Consider the following 14,859-nt stretch of genomic DNA (forward strand, 5'->3'; position numbering starts at 1 on the left):
AAATCCTCGTGGTTGTGGAATTACTAAACATAAGGTGGGAATGCAACCATGGACCAAAGCGGACTTATTATTATCCTAGCAATGGAAGAACTCGTCTCATCGATATAAAGACAGTGGTCACCAGAGGTTCTGAGGGGAGAGGGAGAGAAGAAGAGGTGGATCATAGCGTATTTTTAGGGCATTGAAATCGTTCTGCATGATTTTGTAGTGACAGACACAGGCCTTTATATATTGTGTCAAAACCTATAAAATTGTACGGTGCAAAGTGCAAACCATAACGTAAACTGTAGACCACGGTTAGTGGCAAAGTTTCAATACGTGCTCATCAATGGTAACAAATGTTCCACACTCGTGTAAGATGTTATTAATAGAAGAAAATGTGAACGGGGGAGGGGGTGGGTATATGGGAATCCCTTGTTTTTTATGTAACTTTCCTGTAATCTAAAATTTCTTTAAAAATAAAGTTAATTTATCATTGATATAAAGGCAGTGGCCCCCAGAGGTTCTGAGGGGCGGGAGAGGGAAGATTGGGTGGAACATGGGGGCATTTTTGGGACATTGGAATTGTCATGCATGAAATTGCAATGACGGATACAAGCCATTATACATTTTGTCATAACCTATAAAATTGGTGGGGCAGGGTGTAAACGATAATGTAAACTACAGTCCAAGGCTAGTAGCAAAACTTCAATATGTGTTCATCCATTATAACAAATGTGCCAGACTAATGAAGGATGCTGTTGACATGGGAAAGTATGGGAGGTGCGGGGCATATGGGAATCCCTTATATTTTCAATGTAACATTTATGTAATCTAAAGCTTCTTTAAAAATAAAAAGAAATTTTAAGTTAGAAAAATAAAAAATAAAATGAGACTCATTTCTCCCAGAGGGTTATTCTGAAATTAAATAAGCGAATGCCTATGAGATGAGCTTTATGTTAGAAAACTTTAAAGCCCCATCCACATGTAAGGGGCTATTTGTTTTCTCTACACTAATTGAAGGGGCCTGTCGCCCCCACGGACTTGCCATGGTGCTCCAAATTCCGTTAGTCATGCATTTTCCTTAGGGCACTGAAGGCCCCAATGAAAACACCTCCTCATGTATCCATTAAGCTCCTGGCACCCACTCTTGTGGCATCATGTCATCGTTGGCAATTAGTTTACCAGATTAACCAGTAGAACCCTCTTACTGAGCAAAAGCTGAGGGTTCTCTGCCCAATGCACTCCATGACACATTCAGGAGACGTTGGGGTTTCAAAGAGAGAAAGAGTTTTTTGCCAAGTGGCAAAGCGAGAAGATCAGAAGGCCAATCTGCCTAAACTCTATCGACCCAAATCTAAGGAGTTTAGGGTTTTTATGGATTCAAACAAGGGAAGTTGGTGTGGTTACTATTATAATAGCAGGAATAAACAAGGGTTGGGATTAGTCTAGTGAGTTTCAGTAATTTTGGGTATTGATTTCTGGCTATTCTCTAATACACTAGAGTAAGGAAAAGCAACTATATGATGATTCAGTAATCATAATCATTTGTTAATTCCTAACTCTCAGTTACATCTCCTCCCTTTTGCTTGTTTCCTCAATCTTGACAGTGCTCTCTAACTTCTTCATGCTAAGAAGGGGTGTTGGGGGAAGCAGACATGGCTCAACTGACAGAGCATCTGCCTACCATGTAGGAGGACCAGGGTTCAAACCCAGGGCCTCCTGGCCCGTGTGGTGAGCTGGCCCACGTGCAGTACTATACACAAGGAGTGCCAGGCCACGCAGGAGCTCCATGTGCAAGGAGTGTGCGCTGCAAGGAGAGCCGCCCTGCATGAAAAAAGTGCAGCCTGCCCAGGAGTGGTGCCACACACATGGAGAGCTGATGCAGTAAAACGATGCAACAAAAAAGAGAGACACAGTTTCCCGGTGCCACCTGACAATGCAAGCGGATACAGAAGAGCACACAGCAAATGGACACAGAGAGCAGACAACGGCAGGGAAGGGAAGAGAAATAAATAAAATAAATCTTTAAAAAAAAAGAAGGGGTATTGGCATTATGGGATAGAGGAATGAAACTGGTTGCCATCCTTGGAAAGACTGGTACCTCTAGGTATGAGGAACAAGCCAGAGGCTTTATAGTCTCTGGGGAAAAAAAACTTAATAAGTAAACTGAAAATTAGTTTTAAATAATTATGTTACTTTGGGGAAATAATTTTTTTAGCTAGGGCCCAGAGGAGTCCTTAAGGTTTTCAAGAACGCTGTTGCTTGGGGCTTTGCAATATCTGGTTGAAACCTGCCTAAGAGTAAACCCCCGAATGACCTCCCAAGTTTATTTGAAATCAAGCCATTGAAACTTTATTTTGTTTTGTTTCTTTCCCCCCTTTTGATCAAGAATCCCATAGTGCCAGGGAGAAACTTACCCCTGGGAGTCATGCCCCATGGTACCAGGGAAGTTTTATCCTGGGAGTCATGTCCCGTGGTGGGGAGAGGTAGTGAGCTTATTTGCAGAGTTTGGCTTAGAGAGAGGCCACATCTGAGCAACAAGGAGACTTTCAGAGAGTGACTTTTAAAAAAATTTTTTAACAAATCAATTTTAATTTTTAAATATATTTTTTGTTTTTTATTTTTTAAAAGATACTTAGATTACATAAATGTTACATTAAAAAAACAAAGGGGATTCCCATATGCCCCACTCCCTACACCTCAATTTTCTTGATACATATTAAAAGAGCGTATAATTCATCCAAAATATACAATCAGTGGTATTTGGTATAATCATGTAGTTGTGCATTCATCACCTCAGTCATCATCAGAACATTTTCATTAGTTCAATAATAAAGAAAAAACCCAACTAACAAAAAAGTTCTTCACCCTTTCAATCTCTCTTTGCTTCCCCTGCTGTACATAGCTGCTATTTCTGGCTATTCTTGGACAATTATTTATTTATTAAGTAGTTTTACTGAGATAAATTCATATACCATACGATCTATCCAAAGTGTATAATCAATGGCTTTTAGTATAATCACAATGCTGTGCATTTATCACAACAAAAAATTTCAGAACAATTTCATTATTCCAGAAAGAACTCTACACCCCTTAGCAGTCCTTCCCCAGCCCTATATAACCACTAATCTAATATCATCATTATAAATTGATTTATAGTTATATTTTTTTATACATGGAATCATACAATATGTAGTACTTTGTGTCTGATTTCTTTCACTTAGCATAATGTTTTGTTTTCATTTTTGTTTTGTCTGGTAACATCCAGAGAGTGACTTTAAGGCATTAACTATAATTAGGCTTCATTATAAAAATGAGTTTTCTTCTTTTCACAGGTCTCCCTGCTCTCAGTTCTTAGATTTAGACCTTACAAAGTTCTTAGATTACAGTTTTAGTAAATTGGGAGCCCCGACTGCTTGACAGAATAGCAGGAATTCCCAAGGTGGGCAAGTTTCATGCTTTCCTGCCCCAGTCCCTGAAGGGACCTTGCAAATCCTTTTATTTTATGCCCTGAACACTCTGAAGTGCATCAGGGTACTACATCAACCTGTACAGAACGCCAAGATCTCATTTCCTATCTTACTTAGTTCCTTGTTAAATAGTGCTGAACTAGGGTGTTCAAATAAACCAACCAGACAGATTAAATTAGATTATGTGTCACAGATACGCTAAAAAAACAATTTTTTTGAAAAAATTAATTTTTCCTTTTTTGGCCCCCATAAGAATTATAGTTTAAAAGTACAGATAGTATTCTTCTTGCTTTAGATTCTGATTCACCTTAGTCTTTAGCTAGATCAGTCCCATTCCCTTTGGTTGAAGTCTGATCCTTTCTTTAGCTTCTTTAACCCCGGCTGTGTGGGGTGGTCTTTTTCAGTTAATGCTGCTTCTTCAGCACCTTTACAGCTGGAGAACTTTAGCTCTGAGGCTCAGGTGTCACAGAGAAACCTGAAGTTCCAGGGAGCTACTAGTTACAGAGAAAGAGCAAAGCATCTCCACACTTAGAAATAACAAAGTCCCAGAATAAATATGACTGTCGTAAGAGCTTACAATCTAGACCCTAATTCCTTTAGGAGCATTTTTAAATGAAACTATTTTTAGAAATAGAAATCATTTGACGATTCATTTATATTGAGGTTATCAGTCACAGACCAGTAGCAGAAGCTTTGTTTCATTTACCTTTACACTTTTACCAGGGTTACATTAATCAACAGGGAGAATAGAACTTAATAGACTTGCATTGCTTCTCTTTTAAAGCCCCTTTTTGTTGAAGATGAAGTTCTGGGAAGTGGATGTGGTTCAAGCAATTGAGCTCCTGCCTACCACATGGCGGTCCCAGGTTCAGTTCCTGGTGCCTCCCGGAGAAGACGAGCAAGACCGCGAGCATATTCTGGTACGATATGGAATCTTTGTCTTCTGGACAGAATACAGAGAGTTAAGAAAACTTTTTGTATAATCTTTCATTAAGAGCAGACTAATAATCCAAGAAAATGTCATTATTTTAACAGAAAAGAAACCAAACTCTAGTTGTGTATGGACACTCAGTTTGATACGAAACCTTTTTTTAAAAAGTATCTTAGGTTTACTAGATTTTAGTTAGCATTGACTGTGACACACACAATTCACATTCACAAACCCTCTGTGACTTTCCTTATCCATTCGGATCATCCTGCATACCCCTACCTTTCATAAAACTAGCCATTTACCTTAGGGAAACCACACTCCCTGAAACTATGGCAAACAAAACTCACTTCTACAAACCCTCTGCGACTTTCCATATCCATCCGGGTCTTGCCCTACATATTTGTACCACTCATTCTGTGAAAGGCAGTCAGTCCACTTTAGGACAAAACTACACTCTTTTCTTTAACAAAGCATATGCTGCATACTTGATATACCTGCATACTTTCAGTTACCAAAAAAGAAGTTTGAACTGCTTTCATATATCCTACAAAATATGACTATTTTAAAATAACATTTGTCAAAATAAATTCATTAAACACAAACTTATATTTTTCATCTGAAAGATCTAATAGGCATAATGCTAGCTTGTTTTATCAGTCCCCATAGACACCTAGGGAGAATGTACCCAAGTAGATTAAAATTGAAACGATGATAGTTTATGCAAGAAATGTTTTTTTCTCTTCTTCCACAGCAAGTTAAAAACCTCCTTGTTTCCAAAATATTCTAAAATGAACAACCTCAAAAGCATACTATCTTTGAAGAATATACAACAATTGTTTGTGGCATTTTGTCCAAAGCATAATCCAGGAAGACCTTTTTAATAGCTCTCAAGGAGCTTGATTTAGTGAAATCTGGCAATTAGATTTTTTTTAGTTTCTTTTTTCCATTAAAAACATTGATGTATATCATTCATACATGAACATGCATGAGCAGTAAGTGTATAGTAAAAGTTGTGAACTTACAAAACAAACATGCATAATATCATATGGGCCTCCATACCTCACCACACCTGGCAAGTTGATTTTAATTATCCCCGAGGCTATGCTTGTTTTTAATCTTTCTTCTTTTTTTTTTTTAAGGGAGGTACCAAGGCTGGGGATTGAACCCAGGACCTCGCATGTGGGAGGCAGGCGCTCAATCTCTTGGGCCACATCTCCCCGCCATGTTTTTTGTTTTTCTACCCGGTGGTGTCATTGTCTTTTTGGTGGGCCGCCGCGCCTTGTGGACCTGCACCTCTCGGCGCAGGTCTGGGATGCCTCTTTTCTATTTTTTACCGGGAGGTCCGGGGGATGAAACCTGGGTCCTCCATGCGGTAAACGGGAGCTCAAGTGCTTGAACCACCGCCACTTCCATCCCCCGTGTTTTAATAATGAAAAGAATAATAATCTCAAGGTTGGGAATTCCCTCAGAACTCTACAGCAATCCAGGATCCACCCCGCAGAATAAACCAGGCAAAACATGGCTTATTCCATAACATTTTCCTTGCGTTTATCACCCCCAAACCCCAGTAGAGGGAACTCTAACTTAAACCCACCCCGTCTGCCTCATTTTGCACCCAGCCCCTCCCCCACAGCTGTCTCTACTGGGAAGACCCTCGAGCCAGAGACAGGAGAAGAGAAGACTGTGACCAAGGCAGCCTGACTTTGAGGCAGTTACCCCAAAGGCACTTGCTTCCTTGGAGGACAAAGAGCACTGGGACGGAGTGCTGCTGTTTCCAGATGTTCCAGGGAGTTCCTTTTGATTTTTCTTCATTTTTTTTTTTGGTCCAAATAGTTTTGTCTAGCTAGATTTTGGCATGACCTTCCTGTAGATTAATCAGTAAAGGTCTGAGTATTCTGGCTTTTAAGTTTAAAAGGTAAGATGGCAGAGAGGAGTTAAAAAGAGCTTCTAAACTCGACTTTCCTAATTTTGGGGACTCCAGGAGTACTAGTTTATATAGAAGCACTTAAATTTTTTAAGCAATTTGAATAGAGCTCCTTTAAGAATTTTGTTTGTTACTTCGGTAGTACCATCTGGAGGTGTGAAAATATACACAGATAGACACAAATAGAAACACACACACAAACAGAAACACAGAAAACGTAAAAGTCACCAAGGTGAACCATCATTGTTCGCTCTCTTCTGGTATGACCTGCAATTAGGCTATCTCCCACATATATTCCTGTTATAGGAGCTCAGGGTTTAAATTTACTCTTGTTACCTGAGGCTCCTGGTGGGAGATTGAGGGAAGCAGTGTTTTCTTCATTCCAGGTCTCTGCCAATTGCCACCCTGTTTTCTTCTGGGGGGGTTTCCCTGGGAAAGGCTAGGGCAATCATTTTTCCAGTGTCCTTCCTTGCAATATGCACATAGATAAATTCTTTGGGGCCTCCCTGTTCGTTTATTCCTGTAGGCACTTGCTAGAGGGGTAGAAATTTTGCAGTGGCTCAGCTGCTGGCTTTAGAGAGCAGCCCTGGCTGAGCTGAGTACCCTGGCAGGTATGGGGTGGGGTGGGGGTTATTTCTACGCTCAGGCTCAGTAAAGGGGAATACACAGGAGGAGCTAAATAAAGGCTAAATTGGATTCTTCGGGTTGAATCTGGAAGGAACATTTCTCAGAACAGTCTTTACAGGTAAGATTTAAAATTTTCTCATTAACATTGACTTTCGAGAGAGACAAAGAAAGGACTGAACATACATGATCTCAACAACACACCAGTTAACAATTAGACATTAAACACTTCATTTTACTAAATACCAATTAATCGCTGGATGACTTATTTCTTCAGGAATATACGCAACAGACAGGCTCAGACCAGGGCCTCAAGCCCTGGACAGAATGGTACTCAGAAACTAGGAAGGTGAAGAGGTCAAAGCAAGAGGGAAAGTTCTGGAAGCAGGGCCCAGGGCCTCACACCCAGGGCCAGGAGTCCCGAGCCCCCTTCCCAACTTCCCAGGCCTCTTCTACTTTGGCGACCCACTCATCTAGTCGATGTCCAGATCGGGAACTGGAAACTTTCTGCCTTTGAAACGTTAAAGCAGCGAGGGGCCTGGAGTGCCAGCAAGGCAGGAAAAATCCAACGGCGGAGCTTTTAGACCAACGGGGTCTAGCAGCTGCAAAAGGCTCAGTGCTCACCCGCCCCACTGGGGCTCCAGAACCTCGGGCAGATTCCTTTTTCCTTAGGGACCCTTGGTCCCACTAGAGCTGCCAAAATATTACTGAGCAAAAGTGGAGGGTTCTCTGCCCTGTACACTCCAATGACAAATTTTAAAGAGAGAAAGAGTTGGTTGCTAAGGGGCAAAGCAAAAATATAGGGTGGTCCATCAGCCCAACATCTGTCTCCCTGAACCTAAGGAGTTGAGGGTTTTTTATGGATTCAAACAAGGGAAGGTGGCGTGATTACTATTATATATTACAATAGCAAGTATAAACAAGGATTGGGATTAGTCTAGGATAATCATCACGATAGTAAGTACAAGCAAGGGCTGAGACTTAGTCTAGTAGTTTCAGTAATTTTAGATGTTAACTTTTGGCTATTCCGTAATATACCAAAAAGTAAGAAAAAGTATCTGTGTATGACTTGGTAATCATAATCGTTAGTTAATTTCTAACTCCCAGTTACAACACTGGGCCCAATGAGAGGACTCAGAACCAGGAAGCTCCATACGGAAGAGAGACTGTGGGGCAGGAGTTGGGGGCACCGGGGAATGTTTCTGGGTGTTCCAAGAAGCTGCAGGGAAATGGGAGGGGTGGGCTCTAAACACAAGCTCGGTCCCTGTCAGGCCATCGCCTTCACCCAGACGGGCCTGGCTAAGTCTCCTGCCTGCAAGGACACCCAGGTAGTGTGGTTTGGAGGAGTCTGGGTCACGACTGTCCCTTGGGGCTGGGAGCAAGTGACTGACTCATTTGGCCCAGGGCGGTTCACTTGGCCCAGGGCCTCTGAGCTGCTGTCTGCAGGAAATCCACGCAGCACAGCCCTCCCAGGCCCCAGCGGCCAAGCTGGCTGGGCTTGCGGGCACCAGGAGCAGGTCGTGCCTCCTGGGAATGGGTGCAAGGAAATGGGAGGGATGGCAGCTGCTGGTCATGTTGGGATTGGGCCTTTCTGCGTCCCTGTCCTGGGGCCTTGCACAAAGGGGTTTCAGAGAAGCACTGCCTATTGGCCAGAGCTAAGGCGTCCCGGCCTGTGCTAGTCAGCCAAAGGCGTGCTGATGCGAAATACCAGAAGTTGGTTGGTTTTTATAAAGGGTATCTATTTGGGGTAGGAGCTTACAGACACAAAGCCATAAAGTATAAGGTACTTCCCTCGTCAAAGTCTATTTGGAGCAAGATGGCTGCCGATATCTGCCAGGGTTCAGGCTTCCTGGGTTCCTCTGGGCTCAGCTCCTCTGTTTTCTCCACAAGGTCAGCAGAACAACTGTCTCCCCCCTGGGGCTCCAGCTTCAGCATCAAACTCCAACATCAAAACTCCAACATCAAAATCCCTCAACTCTGTCCTATGCCATGTCTTTTATCTGGTGCCATGTCCCACCAAGGACACCCTGCTGACGTGGCCCAATCAAAGCCCTAATCATAACTCAATCACGGCCAGGTACAGACCAGATTACAAACAATCTAATATCTATTTTTGGAATTCATAACCATATCAAACTGCTACACTGCCCTAAGCAGCCCCGGGAGCCCCTAGGAGGCAGTAAATGGGGAAACTGAGGCTCCTCCGCACCCACCAGGTCTCTGCTCGAATGTCATTCTTCAGAGACCTTCCCCGAGTACCCAGCTAAATCAGCCCCCCACCCCACCCCAGCCTCTGTCACAACACTGCCATTATTTCCTCCAGGGCTCTCCATCGCCTTTTGACACCGTCTTGTGCATGGTGTTGACTCATCATCATCTCTCACCCCAACTTGAATTAAAGCCCCATGACAGCAGGGACCCATGTCTACCCAGCATCTAGCACACAGTAGGCATTTAATAAATATGTGTTGAATAAATGAAGGAAGAAATGAGGCCCAGAGAGGGGAAGGGACTTGCCCAAGGTCACTCGAAAGTCAGGCAAGGGAAGCAGATTTGGCCCAACGGATAGGGCGTCCGCCTACCACATGGGAGGTCCAGGGTTCAAACCCAGAGCCTCCTGACCTGTGTGATGAGTTGGCCCATGCGCAGTGCTGATGCGCACAAGGAGTGCTGTGCCACGCAGGGGTGTCTCCCGCATAGGGGAGCCCCATGCACAAGGAGTGCACCTCATAAGGAGAGCCGCCCAGCATGAAAGGAAGTGTAGCCTGTCCAGGAGTGGTACCGCACACATGGAGAGCTGACACAGCAAGATGACGCAACAAAAAAGACACAGATTCCCGGTGCCACTGACAAGAATATAAGCGGACACAGAAGAACACACATTGAATGGACACAGAGAGCAGAAAGGGGAGAGAAATAAATAAAAATAAATCTTTAAAAAAAAAAAAGAAAGTTAGGCAAGGGTCAGCTCCAGAAACCAGGTCCCTGTCCCCTGGGCCAGGGCTTGCACCAATTTCTTCTAGATCCCAGAGAGTGCCCTCCTTCACCTGCACGTATCTCCTTTACAAAGCTCCCAAAAAAGGGGGAGTCCGTGGATTCCAGGCACACACACACCGTCCTCAGTGAACTATTTCCAGACCACCATGTGCTGTCCATAAACCAGGTAAACTTCTGTAAAGGGCCAGACAGTAAATATTTTAGGCTTTGCCAGCCAAGAGGACCCTGTTGCAGCTACTCAGTTCTGCCCTGATGGTATCAAAGCAGCCATAGACAAGATATAAATGAGTGTGCATGGCTGTGTTCCAATAAAACTTTATTTACAAAAACAGACAGTGGGCCGGATTTAATAAACAAAAATCCAGGACAACATAGAAGAGGTGGCATTGGATTGGGAAAAGTGGACATGGTGGCTGATGGGTATGGGGAAAGGCAGGAAGAGATGAGAGGTGGAGGCGTCTTTGGGACATGGAGCTGCCCTGGATGGTGCTTCAGGGGCAATCACCGGACATTGTAAATCCTCACAGGGCCCACTGGATGGAGTGGGGGAGAGTATGGGCTATGATGTGGACCATTGACTATGAGGTGCAGAGGTGCCCAAAGATGTACTTACCAAATCCAATGGATGTGTCATGATGATGGGAACGAGTGTTGCTGGGGGGGGGGAGAGGTGGGGTGGGGGGGTGGGGTTGAATCGGACCTCACATATATGTTTTTGGTGTAATATTGTTACAAAGTCAATAAAAAGAAAGAAAAAAAGAAAAAAAAAAAGTAATACATTAAAAAAAAAAAAATCCAGGACAGCCAGTTCGATTTGAATTTCAGTGCCCTGCATTTTATCGGGCAACCCTGGGCTGGTGGGACCATGGTTTGCTGACCCCCAGTTTAGACCCTGTGAGTTGGAGTGCACCTCGGAAGTGGACAAGGAAGAAAACACCCATCATGCAATCCTTGCCACGTGCATGGCTCTCATTCCACCTGTGGTGTGAGAAATGGGGTCCCACTGTACGGAGGAAGAAACGGGGACTCAGAGAAGAAGAGTAAATCAGTTGGAGACAGCGCCAGGATTCAAACTCAGCACAGTCGGCTCGCAAGCCCGCGCTTCCTTTTACACCATCCTCACTTTGCAACGTGAACACTGAGGCTCAGAGAGGTAAAGTGAGGTGTCCTGGCCACACAGCAATGCACAGGCCAGCCTGGACTTGGGACCGAAGGCCTCCTGGCTCCCCGGCTTCCTCCAGGCCACAGTCTGGTGTGCGTGGACTGGAAACGTTGTTCCCACACACACACAGCCGTTGAGCCTGGCGGTCAGTTTTGGGGAGGCTGGATCTCATCTCCCACGGCATCAGTGTCTCTGTGCACGTTCGCAGCTGCGTGGGGACGGGTTGGGGGGTGGGTCTGCGTTGACCAGGCTTCCTCAGCCTCGGCGTTTACCGACATTTGGGACCAAACCATTCTCCGTGGTGGGGGGGCTGTCCTGTGCCTTGCAGGGCGGTGGCCTCTACCCGCTGGATGTGCCGGTGGCGCTGACCCCAAGTTGTGACGATCAAAATACGTCCAGGGGAGCTGGTGTAGCTGGGTGGTTGAGCGTCGCTTCCCACGTACGAGGTGTCAGGTTCAATCCGTGGTACCCCCAAAAAAAGTCCAGATATTGACCAAATGCCCCCAAGGGCGGCAAACACCCCACCCTACCCCCGTTAATAAAACTGATTTTGACCAGTTTAGAGGTCTGACCCTCCTCAAGGGACCCCGCACTCACCCAAGGCCCACAAACCAAACCAAACCGCCTTGGCCTTTGGCAAAACACTCGGCGCGTCCAGCGTGGCCGCAGACGCTATCGGGCAACCCTGAAAAGCAGAAGAAAGGGATCTTCCCGGCCGTGAAAAACCACAGGGTGGACGCCCGCTGCTGCAGCCTCGAGCTTGGCAGGCAGAAACGGGGTGCTTGAGGCCAGGGGTTCCGGGACCCGCACCAGAGCACACCAAAGAGATGCTCAAGGACCACGGGGCCCCTCCTCACGGGGCAAGGTGGACTCTGGAGGCGTCCAGGAATCTGTCCTTCCAACGAGCCCCGCCCCCACCCAGCGGATCTTGTGCTGCCGGCCCGGCTCAGCCCCCAGTAAGTGTTTGGGGGCGACCCCTGCCAGCCCCTTGGAGGGAGTGAAGTGGAGGGAGGGGCCCCGGGGCTGCCGGCTGGGGGGATCTTTTGGCCGGGGCGCTAGAGGGGTTCCTGAGTCCTGCCACGTGGGTGGCTGGCGGCTCTGCATCCAGCGGGTCTGGTGGAGACGATGACCTCACCTGCTAGGAAGAGCCCTGGGCGGCTGCTTGGAACTAGGGCTGGGGAGGGGTCCCGGGGGCCAGACGGAGAGGAGCTCGGGGGCTGAGAACGCCTCCCCCCGCCCTGGCCTGGCTGCAGCCCAGCACTGCTGCCTGTGGTCTGGCCCCGGACCCGGGGACCCAGACCTCCCCCGTGGCTGGCACCCCTCGGTGGCCTCTTCCCAGCCGCGGCGGGAAAAGCGAGAGGGGCTGACGTGGAGCTGACTTCACGCTCCGCTCCCCTCCTCCGGCGCCTCCCTGGGGGCTCACCGCTGCTGGGAAGCGGACCTCCCGGGGACCACGGCGGGGAAGGGGAGGCCATCGCTGGGCTGCCTGTGGGAGCGGGCTGAACTGTGGGGGCGGGACCCTGGGGCTGGATCCCCCCCAGGGCCAGGGGCAGGGTTGGGGGAGACGGGGAGGTCTCCTGGCATCCCAGTGCTTCCCCTGTTGCCTACGGGACAGCGGAGGCTTCCCTCTGGAGGGTCGCCAGGTGGGGGCTTGTGAGAGCTCTAGAAAAGAATCAAGAATGGACCCGCTCTCGTGGGCGGTGGAGGAGAGGCTGATGGGGCATGAATGGTCAGTCAATGCCTGACCCACTTACACAGGTGCTTACTGTGTACTAGGCATTATTCAGTTGTCCCAGGGGCCATCAAAGGGTCATGTGGCTGATGGGGAAACTGAGGCACATTTAAGACCCTTAAACCAAGGAGAATTTAAGACACTTGCCTAAACTCCCACAGTTGGGCACTTGAAAGCTCCTGTCCTAGCACTCCTCAGGCTCCAATGAATCACACTGAAATGAAGATTCCAATTCAGAAGAGGGTCTGCATTTTTTTTTTTTTTAAGATTTGTTTCTCCCCACCCCCTTGTTGTTTGCACTTGCTGTGTGCTGTGTCTTTACTGGGAACTGAATCCAGGCTGATGTGGGAGGGAGGTGCCTAATCGCTTGAGCCACCTTCTTTCACTGCTTTTGTTGTGCCGCTCATTATGCTTTCTCTTCTTGTGTCTCTTGTTGCTTCCGCTTGTTGCATCAGCTTGCCTCACCTGCCTGTCAAGTCAGCTTGCTGTCTTGCTCGTTTTCTTTTAGGAGGCACACAACCTGTTTTTTGTGTCTCTCATGTTTTTCTTCTTGTGTCTCTTGTGTCAACTTGCCGCGCCTGCCCATCACACCAGTTCACTGTCTTCTTTAGGAGGTACGGAGAACCGAGCCACGGACCTCCAATGAGGTAGGTGGAAGCTCAGTTGCTTGAGCTACAGCCAGGTCTGCATTTCTAACAAGCACCCAGCCCAGTGGCTGGTCTGGGTCCCCCTCACTGAGGCAGGAGGCCTTAAGGAGGGTAACAAGGTTAAATGACTGGCTCAGGCCATCGCTATTGCAGTTATTCCCTGCATAAAGCACCTTCAGTGTGCTCTGTGCCTAGTAGGTACTCATCAAACAGCAGGTGTCATTGTCCTCATGGAAACACTATCCTATGACAGAAGGCATTTGTGAATTCTAGAGCCCTGTATATCATTGGAGCTAAAATGGACCTAGAGGGAATCAAGGAAGACTGCACGGAAGAGAGGACATTTGAGCTGGGCCTTAAAGGACCAAGAACTTCCCGCATAGAGAAATAGGGCTTTCTAGACAAAAGGAACAGCCAGCGCAAGGGCACAGAGAGGCAAGTGGATGTGACGTCTACCAGACTGCCAAGCCACCACCGGGGCAAAGGAAGGAGCACGCGGGAGGCAAGCCTGAAGGGTAGGTGGGGCGGAACTGGCCTTGTGATTTGCAGGACCCTCTGCCAGATGACAACGCAGGCTCCTTGTTCAAACATAAAGAACTTCAGGACGGCGACAGCGGAGCCTCAAGCCAAGCACTGAGCAGTGACACAAGTCACATGCGTCCAGAAAGCTGGGCGTGAAGTGGAAACTGGACTAGCGTCCATGGCCGGGAGTTGGCTTTTCCCAGCCAGCACCGGGGCAGGCATTTTGGAGGCTTTTGAAGCGAGGAGGTGGTTTCATCAGACCGGAGGCGACAACCCTCAGCGCGGCAAGGCGAGTCTGGAGGCAGTTGCGATTTAGTCCAGCAGCAAAGGAACGGCTTGGGGTAGCGACAGAGAGGGTGACTTTGGGACACAGGGATGCTGATTTGGACACATTTGATGAGGCTGGCCGAGAAGGCTGCGGAGCAGGATGGGGCTGCTGTACCAAATTACCACCAACTCGGTGGCTTAAAGCAACAGAGATGTCCTCTCTCCCAGTTCTGGAGACCAGCAGTCCCAAAATCGAGGTCTTGGCAGGGCCACGTCCCTTCCTCGGGGGACGGATCCTTCTTTGCCTTTTGTGGTTTCAGGGGACCCCAGGCGTTCCTTGGCTTGTGGTCGTGTCGCCCCAGTCCCTGCCTGCCTTCGCATGGCCCAGCCCCTCTATTCTGTCTGTCCTCTGGGCGTCTTTTCAAAAGGACATTTGTCATTGGATCCACCCACCCCCAAATATTCCCAGGGTGACCTCATCTTGAAATCCTTAGCTTGATCACAGATACAAAGCTTCTTTCCAAACAAGGATGCATCCACAGGTTCCGGGATGCGTAGGACCGGGAGATATCTTTCTGGGGGGCCACGATTCACCCCTCTA

Source organism: Dasypus novemcinctus, chromosome 19, assembly GCF_030445035.2.
Source record: "Dasypus novemcinctus isolate mDasNov1 chromosome 19, mDasNov1.1.hap2, whole genome shotgun sequence".
Lineage (NCBI taxonomy): Eukaryota > Metazoa > Chordata > Mammalia > Cingulata > Dasypodidae > Dasypus > Dasypus novemcinctus.